The sequence below is a fragment of the Euprymna scolopes genome, chromosome 5, assembly GCF_053919585.1.
Source record: "Euprymna scolopes isolate OS-2025 chromosome 5, ASM5391958v1, whole genome shotgun sequence".
In the NCBI taxonomy this organism is placed as follows: Eukaryota; Metazoa; Mollusca; class Cephalopoda; order Sepiida; family Sepiolidae; genus Euprymna; species Euprymna scolopes.
Genome location: NC_136486.1, coordinates 143,279,675 through 143,302,736, shown reverse-complemented (window position 1 = coordinate 143,302,736; position 23,062 = coordinate 143,279,675). Strand labels below are relative to the sequence as shown.

General features: G+C 32.2%; 1 protein-coding gene and 1 pseudogene across 1 annotated transcript in view; one reads left to right on the top strand and one right to left on the bottom strand.

Annotated features, from left to right (window-relative positions):
- LOC145276641 (chitin synthase chs-2-like) overlaps positions 1–23,062 on the top strand; it is a 270,308-nt gene that overhangs the window by 149,042 nt on the left and 98,204 nt on the right. The window lies entirely within an intron of this gene.
- LOC145277268 (U2 spliceosomal RNA) lies at positions 8,057–8,199 on the bottom strand (annotated as a pseudogene).

Genomic DNA, 23,062 nt, shown 5'->3' with positions numbered 1-23,062 from the left:
ATTATAGAGAAAGTTTGATATAAGACTATTATATTTATTTAAATATAATACAGAAGATCAGAAAAATATCGGTATAATCGGTTTCAAATCCGATATAAAGCGGACCAGTTTATGGCTGATTATATCGAACTCTCTTCAACCTGTTTATATCTGTTCGAGAGAAAAGATACAAACAGATATTTTATACATTAACCCGTAGTCGTTGTGTTTCTTTAGTCTAACGACTACTGAAATTCGGTGCATGTTTATCAATTTTAATTATTTTAAAAACATTTTTTTTAATTCATAATAATTTCGTTTTTTTACCAGTTGCTATCAAAATGATATTAAAGACAAAATCTATTAAAAAGATAAATTATAAAGATTACCGGATAATGCCAGATAGGGACAGCTACTACTATATGAACTACGAAACAAAGAAAATTATCTTTTAGAAGAAAATCATTTGATAAATAAACAACAAATAAGTATTACAAATAAAAAAGTGGAAGAAACTAAAAACTTGTCTGAAGTTACGGTAAGTGGACATTATTCTTGAAGTATTTTCTTTTCGTGTTTCTTTAACGACAAATTAGTCTGGGGCGATGCTGGCAGTGCGAGGACTTCTCAGACGGAGCATGTATGAGTCATTGCGGATGGCGTGGAACAGAACCAACGAGGGACGTCCGCATAACCGACACCGCCGTAGATGCTGCTGCTGCTTAAGCAATAGTGTCTGAACAAACTTAGAAAACACCCAAAATGTCAACAGTGATTTTTAATTGTCCCTGAATTCTTTCGGTGACGAACTCAAATAACCAACCAAGACGTCAAAGTACACTTTCTCATAGGACTTAAATGAATAAAAGAAGAAGAAAAAGCAGCTAAATAAAAAATAAAACAAACACCGCAAAATAAAAACAACAAGTAAGTACGGACATTCGAGAAAATTTGAGTCTTTAACCCTGGCTAGTTTATTTGAAAATGAAACTACTTTTTTTCTCCGATTACGTCATGGCATGCGTCCAGTCTTTAGAGACAATGGATACCTCCAATAAAGGGGAGATGCACGTGTAATTGTGAAGCAAGGGTTGCACAATCACAACCCATTTCTCTTGTGTCGAGACTGCTTGATTCCAATAACAAACAAATTCCAGGATGACTTGAAACAACAAACAGTCAGCACCTAGTATTCCTAAATGGTCACCCATTTAGCACTGATCAGGATGAATGTCGGTTAACTTCTGTGATCTAACAAGATCCGATATATAAATATGATTATGCTGTATACTTTATTACACGAAAACTACATGCAAAATTTCCATAAAATGGTAATTAAATAGAAGTAAGGTTTTAAAATGGAGTTCATAAATTTAATGTAGAATGATCACCCACTTCCAGATTAGATAGATCTTTAGTCTGAATCGGGTGGTGAAATCGTAATTTTGGATTATTTTGATAGCTTAGTGCTATTTGTTAGTTGTCATTATTCTGGCTATAGAGACTATATATTAAAGATAATTTACTATAGATTAAGGATAATTTGTTCCGGATACGTCAGTAAACTGTCTCGAACACCCTTGAGCAAGCTGTTTGCTATTACCCTATCTCGAAACTTTGAAACTCAGCATTGTCAGCATTCTTTCTGTCTACCGTATTTCTCAACTCTATCAACTACTTAAGCTCACCCACCATATTGGGTATAATGTATAACGAATAACGAATTATTGGGTATAACGTATAACTGAATTCAGCGATGAGTCTCCAATTTGCTTTAGAGTTTGGATTCACACAATAATTACGACTTCAAAATCCACTCTCTCCCAACATACTCCACGAGGAGTGAGGAGAGTAAAGATCAGTATTGGATTGAAAGGAAAGAGATAACATACGACTGGTCAGAACTCTCAGAATAAAGTCCACTTACATCTATAGCAATTGCAATAGAGACTGCTAAGTGGACGCTGCAATTCGTTAATGGACTGATCTGGCGCATATATCTCTATTATTTTCCAGAACAAAAGAGCACAACAATATCTTTGACTGGGAGTACTTATCAGGTCTCTATGTGTTAAACAGAAATCATTCACTACAAATTGTTTAAAAACATTATACGTTAACAAAATAAATTAATCTACAGCCAAAACGTATACAAAACGGATGTACGATTATAGCAAAAAGTATTACAATAAAACCGATTAAAAGTTAAAACAACCAAGAAACAGACATTATGGCGTTAATGATAATCCATTTCCGGACTAGAGATCGACGATGCATTAAGTCAATCTGTATTGATTGAAGAACTGATTTGCCAAGTCTCTTATGAATATACGTGTGGCACTATGTCGTAAGTGTCAATAATTCAGTTTTTTAAGAAGAAATCATTTGCTAAGATTTTATTATCTCCCTTGCCGGTGTAACGTAAAATATTACCTTGTAAAAATTCTTCTTTTTTAGCTGTAAGAAAAAAAACTATTTTTAGGATCGGATTTTTTCGATTTTCGATACTAATCTGATGAATTTCTGAACGAAACATATTTAAGAACACTGAACATTGCATCTGATGATCAATTCGCCTTAGGAACCAACCTAATAACTGCATATCCTTTCACTTGCATTTTTCATTTTGCATTTCTTTTCTGCATTTCATTAATTCTTTCCATTAATTTTTATGTATATATGATTAGTTTCATATGGTGCAGTTTCAATTTATGATAGTATTAGCAAAATCATAACTTCTGATACGACACTGCTTTATTCCAGTAACAATGAAGACTTTAGGACCACTTGAAACGATGAACATACAGCACCTGGTATTCCAAAATGGTCGCCCATTTAGTACTAGACAGGTTTATCGTAGCTTTCAACGTCGCTTAAATTTTGTGATCTAACATATATATCTGTAGTCGAATGTTCTACCAGTCAGATATATCTCCAGGTGTTAATAATTCAGTTTTTTAAGAAGAAATGATTTGCTAAGATTTTATTATCCCGTTGCCGGTGTAACGTAAAATATTACTTTGTAAAATTCTTCTTTTTTAGCTATGAAAAAAAAACATTTTAGGGTCGGATACTAATCGGATGAATTGCTGATAAAACATAACTAAGAACACTGCCAGACATAAATTAGCTCTGCGTTAAATTTGTAAAAGATAGGCTCAGCCGTTTTGGAACACATGAGGAAGGAATTCACACACACACACACACACACACACACAAAGTGACTTTTATATAATAGATAGATAGATAGATAGATAGATAGATAGATAGATATAAATTAGGAAGTAAAAATTAAGCTTATGAGTCAAAAGCTCCTGTAAACTTAAAGAGAATATTAAAATGAATATTTATATATATATATATATATATATATATATATATATATATATATATATATATATATATATATATAGTAATCCAAACCAGATAAAAGAAGCTGAACACAATACAAAGAAGAAATAGGGCTTGCTATAAAAAAAAAATTGAAGAGTGTAAATTATTATTTACAAAAATTTATAGAATACTGAAGATACTTAATAATTCCTTAATCCTCGGAGGGTTAAGGAATGCGTTCTTTTAAGCATAGAAAAGATTTAAGTAAACTAATGAAGCTATGATTTTATGATACTTGCATCAATTGAAACTGCATGATATGAAACTAATCATATATGCAGAAGTATAATAAAAGGAATGTATGAAATGCAGAAAGAAACGCAAAATGAAAACTGCAAGTGAACGTATACGCCGTTCTTAGGCTGGTCATAAGATGCAAGGTTCTCAGAGGGAGTAGTTATGATAGGCAATATTGACATAGTGATCACGATTAAGAATCCAAAATGAAAATAATCCAATTATTCTGTAGAATCTATATTTACACACACACACACACACACACACACACATATATATATATATGATATGAAGCTGAATGTCTATGTGTGTGTGTGTGTGTGTGTGTGTGTGTGTGTGTGTGTGTGTGTGTGTGTGTGTGTGTGTGTGTGTGTGTGTGTGGCCACGAATAGGCTCCTATATGGTTGACTATTTTAAAAAACTGATTACATATAATGATAGAAGATGTATTGAGACACAGGAATCGGTATGTTTGGTCCTGCAGAACGGTGGTTCATTAACATTGTGGGGTCTGCGTTCGCGCCTCGTCGACAAATTATGGAAATAAAAAAATATAAAAATTAAAAAAAACGTTTACAAGTGTTTTTGATATAGATGTACATAATAATACTTTGATAAGTATGTTGTAACTTAAATAGGGATGGTATAATAAAATTGTGGGGTGGTCGTTCGCGCTGGCCTCCATAGAATGGAAATAGGCACAAAGTTTAATAAAGACTTTTCATATCTATCTGCGTAAGTATACTTTGATAATTATGTTTCAGTTTAAAGAAATATGGTATAATAAAATTATGGGGTGGTCGTTCGCGCTTGACCTCCATAGAATGGAAATATGTCAAAAAGTTTAACAAGGTTTTTTTAATATAGATCCACAGAATATTGTGATAAGTGTTTCAGTGTGAACAGGTATGGTATAATAAATTATGGGGTTTATCTATTTTATTTTTACTTTCATCATATTTTGCTTTGGTTTTGATGCCCCAAAATTCGAAGCTATCTCTTTACAACCCTTCCTTTTCATAACCTACCATACTTTCATAAATCAGAGTCCATTTTCTGTAGGGCGTTTTTGAACCTAGTCAACGACTGGTACTTTTGTTAGTATGTATATATATATATATATATATATATATATATATATATATATATATATATATATAACTACTTCATTTACTTACATAAATTTAATATACGAAAGTATAGATTTATGCGTAAACTTTAAGTATTTAATTCAAAAGTGCTCAATACGTAGGTAGAGCTAGTTAGTAATTTATAAAATATATATGGCGATTAAGCTACACTGAATATTCTGCGTTTCATCCACTATAGGATTCGTCAGGCTTATGCGCGAATTCTGTGGTTGCTTCTTGTTTTTATATATGTTGAGGATTTCTAGTTAGCCAATCAGCTTTCTAGTATCCACCGCGCCCCTTCCTATCAGCCAATCGGCATGCATTTTATCGAACAAATGATCTGTTTTAGAACTAAGTTAGTGGTTTAAGGTAGATCTTTTCCTTCCTTTTATATATATATATATATATATATATATAAATATATCTATGTGTACACACATACATGCACATACATATACATATATATATACATATATGTTTGATCGTTTATGTATATTCATGTTTATTTAATTTATTTATTTGTTTGTTTTCTATTGTTATTGTTAGTTTTAAATATATATTTTATATATATATATATATATATATATATATATATATATATATATATATATATATATATAATGAAAATTACAATTGAATTTACCAAAATTATCCAAGATGGTAAAATTAAAGTAAATTATAAATATTAAAGAATTAATATTTATAAAATCATCTCAGCCAGATATAAAAGCTCGATAATACCAAATAGAAAATAGAGCTTATAATATGAGCAAACAGTTAATGAAATATGTTAAAAAAAACACTTTGAAATGAGTTAAAAACATATTTAATCTGAAAAGGAATCTCTAGATAAATGGATAGTCCTTAATCCGCGGAGTTTCGAAGAAATACTCTCCTTCTCATCAGAGGGTAGGAATTAGCAAAATGCGGGATCGGATTTTGCATGCAGAAGTATTTGATGAAACAACAAATAAGTCAAAGATCTTACTTGAAAACAAAATAAGTTAAGCAGAGGGAATATAGTAAATAAAAAGGTGATTCCACATTAATAGATAGTCTGGTGGAAGACAAAAAATCCAGTGACGGTAAAATCCAAATGTAAAACTTCAAGAAAGTTAAAAGAATTTCCATTTGTACAAGTAAAATCCAAGGAAATCCCGTAATTGGAAGAAGATGGTCCATAATAATCCAAAGGCAGAAATCCATGGAATAATTCACAAAAATGTGTACAAGGAAAAAATAATATTAATAAAAGAAAACTCCGAAACTCCGCGGATTAAGGACTATCCATTTATCTAGTGTTTCCTTTTCAGATTAAATATGTTTTTAACTCATTTCAAAGTGTTTTTAACATATTTCATTAACTGTTTGCTCATATATATATATATATATATATATATATATATATATATATATATATATATATATATATATACAGTAAAATAGAAAGAAAATCTCAAAAATTCCCGTAATCTGTCGCAATATTTTTGTTTAATATTTTTATTTAAAAATTACCACTCATGAGACTTATTAAAAGCTTTAGATAATATTATGGGTTTATAATTTTGCAGAAGAGAAAGTTAATTGCATAGACTTAAATTTAACCCCTTCTGATGTAAAAGAAGAAATCGTAAGTTTCTCAAAACTCGTTTTAAAATACTAATAATCATCATATGAAGAGGTGTATTTTCAAATAGGAAATAAATTAGTCCCTCAAATTATAAAAAGCTTTAGATCCTGTGGATTTAGACTAATCTTTATCTACACAGACTTAAATTTTAAAAAAAGTAATACATAGAACGTATAGTTATCATGGTTGCCCGCGATTAATCGACAACCTTTTATGTATTAATGATAACAAGGTGTTTGAAAATGCTGAACATTTGATATCGGACGCAGTTAGCATTAAATTAAATATCAGCTATATTTCTTGATTTAGATATAACATTTGATTATTGAATATTGATCTATGAAACAATTGATGGAATAAATTCTTCCCCGTTACGTATAGTTCCTATTCCGCATAAGATAGCAGCTTTTACGGGTAAATTATGTCTGAATTTCTGATAATAGCTCGCGTTACATTAAAATTAATATATGTATACCCTAGATTGTAGTTTACTAATAAGAATCATTAAATAAGGTTGTTATCAATATAAAATATGTAAATAATGAAACTTTAATAAATATAAAAATGTTATAAAGTTAATATATAAAAATATAAATAATCAGAGAGTGTGATAAATAGTATTATTGGTTCTTTAAAAATATAATCGTCTTGTAACACATGTTTTACGGTGGAAGACGAGTAACATGGGTAACGAAGAGATTGGTAAAATAATTAATTCCGAACCATAAAAATAGATGCAATATCTGGAACGTTTCTTTTCTTTGTTTTAAGGGAAGTAGCGTTTGATTAATATTGATGGGGGGGGCATGAGATAAAATACCGTTTTGTTTTTAAATCTCCGAATCAGTTTTTCGTAGTAAACAACTCATGACAATTACAATAAATATTAAGATTAGTCGAAATTTATAAAAACTAATACAGTGACTGCAACAATATAATTTATTTACAAAGTAGTTTTTCAACGATTGACGTGGGATTAAATGTTTTAGCGTTTTTGCATCAAATCGTTTTAAAGGTTAAAAAGCTTTCTCTCCCTTCTGACGAGAAGCATTTAGCTCCAAAATACTAAGGCATAAAGACGGTTCCTCTTATTTCCCTTTCTGTAACCCTTATTGACTTGATAGTGTAATAAACTTTCTGTGTTACCTTTTTAACTTATTTTATATATATATATATATATATATATATATATATATATATATATATATATATATACAACGAGAGAGAGAGAGAGAGAGAGACAGTGCCACGCAAAAGTATTGGATGCATTACATTTTTCTTCCAAACTTTAATTAAGATCAAGATTTTACCTAAAATGTGGTCAGTATATTCCTATTAATAATCTTAAATTGTATTTGGAGAAGTAATTACAAAATCAAAGTTTAGAAAGTTTATATTTAAGGAACAAGGAATATAGCCATTAGTCGCATGCTCTCGTGTAATGAATAAATGTGTGAATGTAGGATTGACATGAAATTCTTAAAGATAAACTAAAATTACCGGAAAATGGGCTGAAATGACTTTAATAAATAAAAAGTAAATGACTTAGAATGACTTTAATGAACTTAAGGATGAATTGAATGGCCTTAAGAATGACTTGAATGCTTAAAAAATAACTGGAATCCTTCAAAAACAACTTGAATGATCTGGAAAATGACTTGAATTGCTTTGAGACTGACTGTTTGTAAAGTGGGTGATCATTTTACATTAAATTAATACAGAGAAGTGATCCCCCTCTTTAAATCACACATTTACAAACATAAGTACAGCATGTAGTAAGAAAAGATACTACACTTTGATCTTAGCCAAAAGGCCAAGAAAAGCGGTATTTATTTGCTCCCCCACCGAGCAAATTAGACACAAGGCCGATCTTTAATGTAAGGAGTGAAGGGGAAATGGGGACCCCCCCCGGGTAGTAGAGGAGCTGGATAGTGACAATTGGTATGAAGGGTTGCCCCTACATTGACCAAGGTCTTATATGTGGGTTTTTTATTTATTTGCTTCCCCACTGAGCAAATTAGGCACAAGGCCGGTTTTTAATGTGGAGAGAGAGGGAGGGGAGAGGGAAAAGGGGACCAGCTCCCGATGGGTGGGAAATTGGAGCTGGATAGTGACAATTGGTATAAAGACTTTCCCCTACATTGACCAAGGTCTTATATGTGGGGTTGCCCCCACATATGGCCTTTGCTTGCAGTATCTGCCGGAACAAATACTACACTTTAATCTTGGCCAAAAGGCCGAGAAAAGCTTAAAAAGCTAAGAACAGCATCTATTAACAACAGACCTTTGATCTTAACCAAAAAGGCAAAGGACAAAAGTGTTACGGACAGACCGACAGACCGACCGACCGACCGACAGACCGACAGACCGACCGACGGAGTGACTTATAGAGTCGCTTGCACGTGACTAAAAATATTAATTAACAAACGCAAAAATATTGGATACATTTTTACAAAATTCTTTTTCTGAAATAAATTTAAATGACTTTTGCTTAGCGTGTTGCAATAATGCAAACGAGTTATCACTGACCGATCAGAGAGCTTTATATCAAAATAATTTTATAAAATTCTTTCAGTTTGGGCTCACCCCTTCAGAGTCAACCAGTTCATTTATAAAAATGCCTAAAACTAAAGAGTTGTCAATAGTCATTCGCCAAAAATCATTGATAAGCACAAAGAAGGAAAAGGGGTATCGAATAATATCAAGGGAACTTAATCTACCACTTAGTACAGTTGGAAACGTTATTAAAAAGTTTAAAACTCCTGGTGAAGCTGTTGTAAATCTTCCAAGATGTGGTCGGCCAAGGAAATTAAAAGAAAAAAATCAAGGTGGGTAAGCAGAAAGGTACAAAAACCCTTTTCTTACTCGTGGTGAAATTCAAACCGACCTCAGAGAAGCTGGGATTAATGTGAGCAAGGATACAATCAGTACAGTTGTAAATCGTACAGGTTCCATTATTGAAGCTTAAACATGTCAGATTACGTTTGAATTATGTTAAAACATATGGTGAACAACAGTAAGAATTTTGGAACAAGGTAATCTGGTCAGACGAATCGAAAATCGAAATCTTTGAAAGAAACACAGCAACATATGCCTGGCGTAAAAATTGCACCGCCTATAACAAAAAGAATACAATGCTTACGGTAAAGTTTGGCGGTGGTTCGATTATAGCATGGGGGTGTTTTTCATCCAAAGGTACTGGTGAACTAAAATCATCAATGGTAGAATGAATAAACGTATGTACAGGGAGATTTTGGAGAAAAACCTCCAGAAATCTGCTGATTTGTTGGGAAATAATAGCAATTTTGTGTTTCAGTAGGACAATGATCCCAAGCATACTGCCAAACTAACCAAAGAATGGCTTAGAAATAACGGAATTGGCGTTCTTATTTGGCCCAGTCAGTCTCCAGACCTCAACCCAATTAAATTGAAAATTTGTGGAAAGTATTGAAGATCAATGTTCACAAGAGGAATCCACAAAATATTCAACATCTAGAACAGTTCTGCAAAGAAGAATGGCGCAAAATATCTGCATATCTTTGCAAAAACATGTTTGCAACAATAGAAAGCGATTAAATCAATGTATCTAATACTTTTGCGTTAGTTTATTTATATTTTTCCTTTAATATAAACTTTCTAAACTTTAATTTTGTAATTACTATCCAAAATATTAGTTAGAATAGTAATAGGAATATACTGACCACCTTTTAGGTAAAATTTCTTTTCTCGTCTAACCCAAACAACTCACATTCACAAACTATACACCCCCTATTCTTCGGGGTTTAAATCACATTCACTATCTATTTTATATGCAAAATGAATGAACCTTGATTTTCTTTTCAGTTTGAAGCATTTTTCGGTTTGATGAGGTGAGTCTCTCGAAATTGAGATTCCACTGAAATATGTATGCACATATGTAATGCAATATATATATATATATATACATATATATATATATATATATATATATATATATATATATATATATAGCCTGAAGAATCCTAGAGAATATGAAACGCGGAATATTCAGTGTAGCATATATATTTTATAACTTACTATATATATATCCACATCTGAAGTGAAGTGAAATTGTCTATCTGTGTGTTTCTGTGTGTGTACATTTCTCTACAAGGTACTCTGTCAATTTTCAGTCTACAGACTCGATTTTTGACATAAGGGGTATTGAGATTTGGGAAAATCTTTTTAATTTGTTTTCAGCAAGAAATTTAGCTCTCAAGGTGTCAAAGTTTAACGATTTGACCTTTGAAACTCTACCTAACTCCTCTGTCAATTTTGCGGTCTCTAGCAAACTATTCAGCTAATTTTGGGTCTAAATATTTGAAATTTTACATAAAGTACATTTAGACATACAGCAAGCTTCTTAATCGGTTTTGGAGCGAAAATTTGGCTGTCCAGAGGTCCAAGTTGAAAAAGCATAACGATTAGTGAGATTTTAAGTTGGATGATTGACCAATACTATTAAAGGATTTAAAACTATTATTAATCTACATGACATATACTTGTTGACGTTCGAATTGAAAACGTTGCTGTTGTACTCTGTAAAGAAACATTTCCGCGTTACCGTTTTATACAGATAGGAAGTTATTGGAAAGAAACATTGCTCATGAAAGTTCCGTTTCGTTTTAGGTATACAGAAGAAAAAAGTTTTAGTAGCAAGACAAGTTCTTGCTGAGAAGTTTTTTCTGGGGGGGGGGAGGACCATACCTTAAATGGAAATCCTGGTAGAATAGGTAAAGACTAGAAAAAAGAATTTGGAACAGTGCTAAACGTACACAACTGTCTTTTCAATTATTTCAGTGATTTTTCCACGTTCTTACGTAGAATTTTAAATACATCTTTAAGCCTTTATTATGTAGATAATTAAAAAATATTCTGATGTAAAAAAAAAATTATGATGTAGATAATTTAAAAAAATATGCATGGTTAATGTTAGTTAGTTTAAAGGTTAATGATACTATGATTGCCTTAAAAATGGAAAAAAATTATGAAGTTCGATAGTTAAACTATCACCGAGAATTTTTGCATTTCATAAACTTACCATGAGTATTATCCTTAGTGCTTGAAAAATATGTTTTATGACAACAAACAAAATCCTCCACTCGTATACTGAACTAATACGTACAAGGCGTGTTTGAATTAGTTCCCACTTTATTTCTGTCTTTATATTCATTTATTTACGATTGAACGAATTAGTTCAACCAGTTGATAAAGGGTTAAAATATTTTCTGCAAAAAATATTTGTTGTTATAATCTTTTAGTATTTTTACTTACTTCTGGACTTACTTGATTTTTTCTAAATTTGTATTTTTAGTTTCAGTGCTCGTCAATATCAGTACGCTAATGTGAAAAAAAACGCAGCGATTGATCAAATGTATCATACATTACGTGGATTAGCCAATCAAAACACGTCTTACACAAAATAAAAACATAGAGACACGGAAAATGTCGTGTTTCGTGTGAAAATATAAATGATTTAGCTTATTATTACAAAATTCAAATATAAAATTATAACAATGCCACAAATGTGTCACTAAATCTATTCTGGTGTCTTTTATAATGAGAATGTCTACCATAGAAGAATAAACTCCACTGACTCCCGTTTATAATATTAATAATGAAAACGAAAATGTGTACAATTTTTTAATAAAAAATGCTTTTCTTTAGTATTTGAGTTAATTTTGATTTTCTGATATGTTTTGTAAGTGTAATATTTATTTTACACCTTGTTTTGTCACTGTACTTTTTCTGCATTCTAATCTCAATATTATATTGCGATTTCTATCAAACTAAAAGTATCTTGACATAAGAGTCTGTCTATATTAAATTAATTTTGAGATTGAAATTTTTCATTGCTGGTTGAACTCGTAAAATTCAGTTCTAGCTGATACTTTAAAGTTAAAGGTTCAATCCTTCGTACGGACGATAATAAGAATTCAATCACGAATTAATTCAGACTTCTACCCGGTCATGGCTGACGGAACGAGAACATGCTACTCTCGTGGATTAAATAAATTGTTCCGCTTGAAAGGTGGTGGAGACTCCTGAGTTCGACAGAAAGATTCCCAAGTTCGGCAGGATAGACGTGAAGAAGATCGGAGGTTACATCAACCGTCACTTTGTGAGAATAGCACTAAAATTGAGAAAATTCGCATGACACAAATATTAAATAATTACCAGCCTTATCTAAAAAATCAGAAACATAGATATTGTCAATTGGAAGAAAATTCTTAGGGAAAAATGTCCCCCACACCGTTCGTATATAGATTAATGTAAATACTTAATATTCAACATAATTAACTATTATCCTCGAGTGGCTCCAGGACTTGTTAAGTGCTGAACCATTAGTAAGAAAATAAAAATATAATATTTGTCGTAAAGCGAGACTGCAATAATATATTGTAATTACTATCCATCATAAGTTAATTGCATTATAATTCAAACGTCAAATGTGTTGAATAAACAGAGGCTTTCGAAAAATAAATTAATGTAATATTTAAAGATCGCGTCGCTTCCAGGAGCGAGTGAGCTGTTGCGATTTCGGGTTCAGTTAAATAATGTTTGTTTAAGAAAGCCGTCCGTACACAGACCTTCATACGTCACGCTCTACATCTCCAATATGCACACATCAGTGCAGTTGTCGGCAAAGATCAAACGAACGGTACTCGCATTTTTCATGTCGGCAAATGTGAGGAATTTTATTCCGTTTTTACAAACAAATGTCTGCAGTTAACAGTTTGTTTAATCATCTTTAGAAAAAAAAACTATTTTATTTTCTATAAGTAAATAAAGTGAATGTATTGCTTGTGTTTCGTTTCTGCGTGTTACTTTTATCTAAAGATCGATTTAAAACATGCAATACACACATGTATGTATATATATATATATATATATATATATATATATATATATATATATATATATAAATGATTTTACTCAAATATGTATATATATATATATATATATATATATATATATATATATATATATATATTGTTGTTGATTTTTAAAAAATAATAAATAAATAAAATAATATATATCTATCTAAAGCTGAACGTCTGTCTGTGAGTCTGGTCACGAATAGGCTCCTATATGGTTGACTATTATAGAAAACTGATCACATATAATGATAGAAGATGTATAGAGAAACTGGGATGGGTATGTTTGATCTGGCATAATGATGATTCATTGACATTTGGGGGTCTGCGTAGACGCCTGGTCCACAAAGTATGGACATAAAAATATAAAAAATTTAAAAAATCGTTTACAAGTGTTTTTGATATAGATGTACATAATAATACTTTCATAAGTATGTTTTAATTTAAATAGGGATGGTATAATAAAATTTTGGGGTCTACGTTCACGCATGGCCTCCATAGAATAGAAATAGGCACAAACTTTAATAAAGATTTTTCATATCTATCTGCGTAAGTATACTTTGATAATTATGTTTCAGTTTGAAGAAATATGGTATAATAAAATTATGGGGTGTTCGTTCGCGCCTGACCTCCATAGAATGGAAATATGTCACAAAGTTTAACAAGGTTTTTTAATATAGATCCACAGAATATTGTGATAAGTGTTTCAGTGTGAACAGATATGGTCTAATAAATTATGGGGTTTATCTATTTTATTTTTACTTTCATCATATTTTACTTTGGTTTTTATACCCTCAAATTCAAAGCTATCTCTTTACAACCCTTCCTTTTCATAACCTATCATACTTTCATAAATCAGAGTCCATTTTCTGTAGGCTGTTTTTTAACCCAGTCAACGACTGGTACTTTTTCTAGTAAATATATAATTTTATTTATTTATTATTATTTATTATTTTTTAAAAAATCAACAAAAAATATATATATATTGAGTAAAATGATTTATAATTTATAATTAAAATTAAAAATTAAAAATCGGTTTCATAAGGAAGAACAAACAAAATCAACATCAATAAATTGATTTTGTTTGTCCTCCTTTTTGCAACCGATTTTTAATTTGTAATTTTAATTATAAATTATCAATCATTTTACTCAATATTTAAATAGCTCTAGGATATCTATGCCTATCGAGCTTATTATATATCTACATTCCAATAAGCACTGTTTTCTTTTAATTGTATATAATGCATTTACTAATACAATAAAATAAACTCTGCTCCTTAGACTGTTGTTCTAATCCCCTTAATATATATATATATATATATATATATATATATATATATATATATATCCTTCTCCTAGTTGCATGTCTTAACGAAGACTTCAGGCGCATCTCTCTCAGTGAATTAATGCGCCTCCAGATACCAACCTGGAAATTTTTACGACTCGATGCAGTCTACTGTATACTCTGTCCTGTGGCAGTCATCTGCACCGACGAAGGTTAGCAGTAATACCAAAAAGTGTGGTTGGTACTATACACAGCCTTCACCACTATAAACAAATAATATGTTGATTTCCGAGCAAGTTAGTTGTTGTGGTGGAACCTCATACGTCAAAGTCGACGGGAATATCTATCATATATATATATATATATATATATATATATATATATATATATATATGTGTGTGTGTGTGTGTGTGTGTGTGTGTGTGTGTGTGTGTGTGTGTGTATATATATATATTAGTGTTAAGTGAGGTTCGAGTTGCGCAACCAGCGAGTCAGCTGTATATAAACACACTGACGAGTCGAAAGACGAAAAATACATTTGGTTAATGTAAGTAATATTGATTAGATAACACAGCTAGATTTTCTGGAAAACGGGCAAGATGGCTGTGAAAAAAAATCTAACTTCATGCTCATATTTACATCTGGTTGGCGGAGACATGAGTAATATTTCAACAAACTCTTTTTAGTTAGGCGCCTTTATTTTTCCCAAGAAGAATTTTAATACATCTGTAAATGCCGTCCAGGCACTCAATTCTGCAGGATTCATAAAATTACAGAACTTTGCGTCATTCATTAAATTTTGAATAAAAAATTCCAGCTTTCAATTTCTCTATGGTTAGGCCTTGAAATTTCATGCAAATATATTTAAAATATTTGCCATCTTTCTCAAATGTCTTCAAAAACTGTTTCATGATGCCAAGATTTATGTGAAGAGGAGGAAACACAATTTTGTAATATTCCATCAAAGGAGAAGCCAGAATATTGAGAGAGTCGGGAATCAGTTCACTACGCACAGGTCAATATTTTTTATCCAGTGCTCTGTTCTTGCCCTGCTATCCCACAAACACAAGAAACAAGGAAATTTTGTATAGCCACCTGATTGCCAGATGAGAAACCCAACCATTTTCAAATCGACACATGATCTATTGGTGTTGTCTGTATAAAATCTTTTTTTTATTAGGGGGGGTCGTTGAATGGTCTGGAGGAATTGATCTATATAAGTTCCCATTGTGAAGAAGAACACATTTTAAACTTCTTTTGTCTATAAAAAGGCAACAGTCTTGAGAATAATATGTTCGATATTACACTGTCGCAGCAGGCCGACGGTGTCGTTGCAATGTACTATGTCGTTTTCCTGAGTGAAATAGCGAAGAATTCAATATGGCGTTTTCTATAGAAGGTTATGAGAATCCCAGGCTGAAGTAGATTTTTTCTTTGAGTCTTGAAGCTAAAAGTTCAGCAGATTCTTTGGAAAGGTTGAGATCTCTAGTCATAACGTTAAGTTTTCCTTAAGCTGTGATAGTAAAGGATGAGGAAAACCAACATCTGAAACAGTAGCTTCACTATTGTCAGTGGACAAAACAGAGACTTGGTTTTCTTCAGAACCTAAAATTCTAATTCGAGTAAACCTTTAAACACTGAAACAGGAATTTTATTTCAGTGCGGAATTGGCCTAATTGCTTAAACCAACGAATTCCTGTTCTTTCTGTTGATTCCCTTCGTCTTGTCTGCACATCGAAATGGTTTTTCGGTTCACGCCAGACCATCTAAATGCCAAAGCAAAGTGATTTCTATCCTTTTTTTCCACTGTCAAAGTTGCTCATCACATTACTTGCACACCATATGGGGTTCCCATGCTTTATCTTGACCACCCAGTTGAATTGCAACGTATATTCCCTACTAATTTAGCAAAACACATTTGGATTGTTTAAGAGATGGTGTAGGCATTCTTAATTTTTGCTCCAAAAATCTGCAACGAAAGTAAAATGATGCAGCTTTGACCCAGAAATCAACTGAAACAATATAATTTATAGACCTATTTAGCTACTCAGTGTCCACTTGTGATCAACTACATACCTCATTATATAGCAAATTTAACTTTTACGTTAAGGTTTGTGATGTCATAACCAATTAACATGTATGGCAATAACAACCTACAGTTGTAATTATGAAGCTAGAATGTATATAGAAACATGCGTAATGTACTGTCGTCGCGCGCACCTACGCTTCAGAGTCGGATAAACTATTCTAAAAAGTAACAACTCTGAAGACTAGTATATACTTCATGCGTATATTTATTTAAAGAGAAGAAGTAAAAACTGAAAGAGAATAAAAACAAAAAAAAACGAGGTTAGGAAAATGAAAGAGTTCAAGAAAGTGAAACACTGAATAAGTTCGTAAATAAATGGAACATGAAATGTCACGTTGCATGAAAAAGTAAACACATTGTCCAGAAGAAGAAATAAGTAAACTATACGTTGATGCCAGAGATGGGAGGAGATAAAAAAGAAAGAGGCACACTGTGTTGTCAGTGATTGCAAAAGTGCAGACCAATCGGAAGAGAAAATTAGAAGGAAAATAACTTTTTAGTTAAGATTAACTTAAAGGGAGATAATGGGTTCAAAATATGGAGGCAGAACACCTTATTTTGAGGTAAAAAGATATAAAATAGCAAATATCTCAACAATTTGATCTGATGAGAAAAAATATAATGATTTTCGGAATCAGCCTTCCCAAATTAGTCTAAAGCAACTTAGAAACCTTAGGCACAAAAATATGCGTTGGTCAGTGTAATAATCATATAGAGGAATATTATGTAATATAGTTTATATCAACTTGTTCATATATGAGGCGCCTGAAATAAGTCTCCAGAATTTTTGCGTATGACACTTTAATTGCTAGTACACACATGAAACTCTAGTCCCCTTCAAAGTAATCTTCTCCGGATGCAATGCACTTGTTGTACCGTTCCAACAACTTCTGGAAGGCCCTATGGATGTCCTCTTGTGTGAGTGTCAATGACCATCGATACAGCCGCTTTCATCTTTTCAGTTGGCTCTTATTTTACACACACATATATGTGTGTGTGTGTGTGTGTGTGTGTGTGTGAGTGTGTGTGTGTGTGTCTGTGTGTGTGCGTGTGCGTGTGTGTGTATGTGTGTGTGCGTGTGTGTTTATGTGTGTGTATGTGTGTGTGCGTGTGTATGTGTGCGTGTGTGTGCGTGTGTATGTGTGTGTATGCGTGTATGTGTGCGTGTGTGTGTATGTGTGTATATGTGTGTGTGCGTGTGTGTTTATGTGTGTGTGCGTGTGTGTGTGTGTTTGCGCGTGTTTGCGTGTGTATGTGTGTGTATGTGTGTGTGTGCCTTTTGTCATATCCCATAAGCGTTTCGAGATATTCCGGCGGTTTACGTTATTTTCTGGAAAAAGCCCGTGAAACTTCAGTTTCAGCCTAGTACCTTGTCTGCATAAGGACTGAAACTTGATATTTAGCAATTAAATCGGGCTTATAAATGTATTTATTTCAAGATTTGTATTATATCATATTATATTAATTAATAGTTAAAGCCACTGAACGAATTTACACGTTTTTATAGAAACTGTCGATTAAGCAATTGTTATTCAGGAAGTTTACTTTAAAACATAAACGATCCAAATAAAAATGGTGAAATTACAAGACATGGAAAAAAAACAAGAGTCAACGCAATAAAATCTAAATTATGCTCAACAATTGATTCTAAAGAAAATATGATTTCAATTGCTATAGCTGTTCAAAGGATGAAAAAATAGAAAATGCTTTTGAATAATAATGTGAAGAGAAGAAAAAAGAATAAAAGACAAAATTAGGACAAGAGATAAACAACTACAATAATATACATAATATATATAATATATAACATAATATGCAATAGAAATTTAATATTAATCAACACATATATTATGTATATAATACAATATATATACGTATACAATACAAATCTAATATGAATTAATTAACATGCATCAGACGTATATAATCCAATATATATATATATATATATATATATATATATATATATATATATATATATATATATATATATATATATATTTAAATAAGGGGGTAGTCACTAACAATGTGTATTTTTTAACATTATTTTATTATTCCGTGTCTTGGATTTTCATTGTTTAGATCATTGTAAAAATGGTTTTAAATCATTGAAATCGGTTTTAACGCGTTTCACACGTTCTGTGATGCGTCCTCGTCAGAAATTATTTTCAAATGTGTTGGAGATGTAAAAATTTCGTTGTCCATTTGAAGTGTTTCCAAGGGGTGGAAGCGTGTAAGTGTTTACTATTCATTGGAATGTTCAATTTTTATTACTCTTTTATTGGGCTGTGTCGAGGCCGCCGACCTCGGCTTTGGTCACTCCTGTGTTGTGTTTCTCTCTCTCTCTCTCTCTCTCACTATCTCTTTCTGCTTGTGTTTTTTTCTTTTCCTTTAAGGTAGTGTGTGTGTGTTTTCTTTCATTGGTTTGAGAATGTGTGTACTGTTTTATAGTATTATGAGGTTATTTGCTTCCCTAGGAAGGTGACTGTGATCCAAGGTCGTTACTAATGTGTATGTGTGAGGAGGAGGGGGGAGAACCAGCTCTTCTGAAATAAGGGTAGGGGTGCTTTCATTCTATTTTGATATTTATTTTTTGGATTCTTGGATTTTAGCATTGTGATTTTTCGTTTCAGTCTTTTCGGGTATTCTTTGTATTATGTTTCTTTAGATAGAGGGGTGTATTTAAAAATATGTATAGGAGATTTTTTAATGTTTCTATTTATTTGTCTCCCCATGTGGGTATGGCCAGACCCAGGATCGGTTACTAGTGTGGGGAAGATCTTGTTCCTCAGAGGGGAGGGGCCAATTGGAGGGGTATAGGTATGGGAGGGGGTGATAGAAGGGATGATAGTTGCCTCAGTCATGAGGGATTTCTCCTCCACTGACTGAGGAGGGGGCGAGGTGTTGGAACAGATATTATACTATGGTTCTAGGTGTTTCCTAGTGTTGTTGGTTTCGAGGTTAAGTAGGGTTGTTATTGTTCAGTGTGTTGTATTAGAGATAGGGGTGTTATGTCTGTGTGTGGTTGTATTCACGGGCGTGTGTGTGTTTTAATGTGTCGGTTCTGATTTATGTGTGGGTGTGTACATGTATATGGATGTGCATGCGAGTGTGCCTTGCATTTCATGTTTTTGTGTGTTGATATTAGGCTCTGTTCAGTTCAGGAGTGAATCTTGTGATGAAGTTTTTTTCCTGTGTAAGTAAATAAAAATAATTGTCTGTTTGGAAGATTGGCATTATTTTGAAGCTTTTTCCACTGCATGCGTGTACGTGTTTTGAAACATAGAGGTGTCTGTTATCTGCAATTTTGATGTTGCTCTTATGTAAGGCCATACTATTGCTGAAATTTTTGGTGGCGCCTATGTAGGGTTTGTTGCATGCTGTGCATCTTAGTGCATATACTACATTTCTGGAGGTGCAATTAAGATCCTTTTTTATTTTGAATGTGTGTGCTGGGTTTTTGAATGTGTAAGTGTTTCCTTCTATTATTATGTCACATACTCCACATTGCGGTTTGTTGCATTTTGTAACCCCTTTTGTAGTAGGTGGGACGAGTTTTGAGGAAGTTAGGATGTGTTTTAAGTTTTTGGGTTGGCGTTTGCTTTTTATTATTTTTGTTGTTTTAAGTATGTTGTTTAGTTTGTCGTTCTGATTGAGGAGGATGAGGTTTTTTGTTATCTGTGTGAATAGTTCTGGGTTGTTTGTGTTGTGTGTAGAGACGTATGCTAAAATTTGTTTTTTGTTGTGTTCTTTTGGGATTCTTAGTTGGTTTATTGGAATTTTTCAAACCAGTTCAATACCTTTCTGCATTAGTGGTAGTGGATATCCTCTTTTCCGCAGTGTTATTTGTAGTTCATTCAGTCTAGTCGAACGGAGGTGTCTGTCTGTTACTATGGTGCAGACTCTACATGCTAGGGAGTAGGGTATTGATTTTAGACAGTTTTTAGGATGGTGGCTTTTGAAGTGGAGGTATTGTTGAGTGTCTGTGGGTTTGTGGTAGATGTCTGTGATTATGTTGTTGTTTTTGATTGTTACTAGGATGTCTAGGAAAGGTACTTCTGTGGGGCTTTGTTCTAGTGTGAAGTTTATTTTGGGGTGTAGATTTTGTAGCAAAGTGTGGAGTTCTTTGATATCCCCCCATGTGGTTCTCCAGAGGATAAAGCAGTCGTCTAGGTATCTTTTCCAAGATTTTATGAAGAGTGTTTTATATTGTGCCCGTACTTTTGCTCTATCCTTTCATAAAGGGTCTCTTCTTTGTGTATTTTGGGTAGCCCATAGAAGATATTTGTTTTTGTTGTGAAGTTTGTAAGGAAGTCTTTTTCTTTTTTAGTTAATGTACTATTGTATGTTGTGCAGAGTTTTGTTATTTTGGATATGGTTGTGTCGTCTATGTTAGAGCTAATTGGTTTGTAATAATTTTCGTTCCCTAGTGATTTTAAGTTTGTGTGTGGGGTATTTTGGGGTCGATTTTGTACTGTGGGGTACTGGGGTGGGTGTTGTAAGGACTGTTTTGTGTTGGGTGGTATCTATAAGGGTGGTTTAGTTCCATTGGGTTGTTTCGGTGGGGGTTAAGTAGGGGGATTCTTTGGTAGTTTGTGTGGGTGGGGTGGGGCAAGAGATAGTGGGTTCTTGACTGAGTTGGGTGACGTGGTTGGTAGTAACTATTTTCGTATTTTTCTGGGAGGTTGTATCTTTTAGTATTGTAATGGGGTAGTGGGTTGTCGGTTGTTGATATGTTGTTTTTTGGAGCATTTTGGTAGTAGTATTTGTGTTTGTATGGTGCCTGTGTTCTTGTGTGGATGTGTGGTGTTCTAGATGGGAGTTTTGGTTGAGTTTGTTGGTGGGGATGGGTGTATGGTATAAATATGTTCCGGTCGTTTCGTTGTGTGTGTTTGGGACTGTTGTGTGGGTATGTTTGAGAGTGATGTGTGTCTCGTTTCTTACCTTTGTTTCGAAATCTCTCCAGCTGTTGCAATCGGGTATGATTCGGTTTTTGGTAGGTTTGACTGGTCATGTTCGGTATTTGTTCGTATTTTTCTTTCTCTGGTAGATTCTTCAGCCAGTTTATCTTCCTTTCAATAATTCTTTTGGATTTTTCCTCCTCCTCTCTGCATTCAGACTCCCAAAGTCTTTAATAATAATTTAAATATACATTTTTCTTTCATTGGAATTTCTTACCCATTATATATATATATATATATATATATATATATATATAATACAAATCTAATATTTATGCATATAAACGAACTTTGTAAATCGTTTTTAATATAGATCTACATTTCTTAATTCACATTTTTCCATATTGTATTCTATTGAAGTTTATCCAGTTTTAAAAGTTTTATTGGATTTAATAGATTCCATTTGTTTTAATTCAAAATTTAACAGGTAAGCACTTAAACATAACTTTTTATCAATGTCTGAAATTTGTTTCAACAGAAACACGTTAGAAATCAATAAATACATAATCCATTAACAGTAAAAACAAAGGAACATCCTGGTATGTATTCAAAAAATTAAATCAACTGATTCTAAATAAATTTAGTTATGGGAGAACTGCGAACATTGTTATACTCATTTGAAGATTAACATTCAAACTTATATATAATAGAATATTATACTTTCTATACTCCTTTAAATTTGTTTTTGTGTATTGATATTCATATTAAAAACTCTTTCTTTCTAGTTTTTTACTAAGAAAATACAACTTTGTTTTATATGGGTCGTTTAATTGCATTCATCTGCAAAATATCTAGCTAATTTGCATATTCTTTTAAACATTCATTTTAATTAATTCCATATTAGTTTTTTAGGTTTTCTAGTATGATGATCATCTTTAGTTAACTATTACATGCAATTATATTCTTGCAGATATTCTACATGATTTATACTTGCGTAATGTTTGCGTAAAAAGCTTATAGTAAACACAATACTTTTTATATATATTTATGCATGCGTAGATATATTAGTTTTAAAAAATTTTCCTACCAAACCCCTCTGTCAGTTTTTAATCTACAGACATAAATCTTAATATATAGGGTATTTGAATCTATACGAAACTTTATATTTGGGTGTTAGCGGGAGAAAATCGGTTCAAAACTGTGAAAATTAAAGAAATTAAATTTGCCGGGTAAAATTCGAACGACGGCATTACGAATATGCATGCGTAATGTAATAGTTATTGGTTCATGTTTTAATTTTTAGCCTTGCAGCAAACATGTCTTCATAACTCAGGCATTAACATCAAAGGAAAAAGTAAATCGTAAGCTAAACGTTTTGGTTTCAATTCTCGATGGTGGCACTTTTGTTTTCGTACTTTTTAAATTATTACCATATACTGGGTCCAATATAATATAATAACAAATACGAAATCTGCATTAATCAAAATATCATATTTAAGCGTATTTTACCACCGGGCGA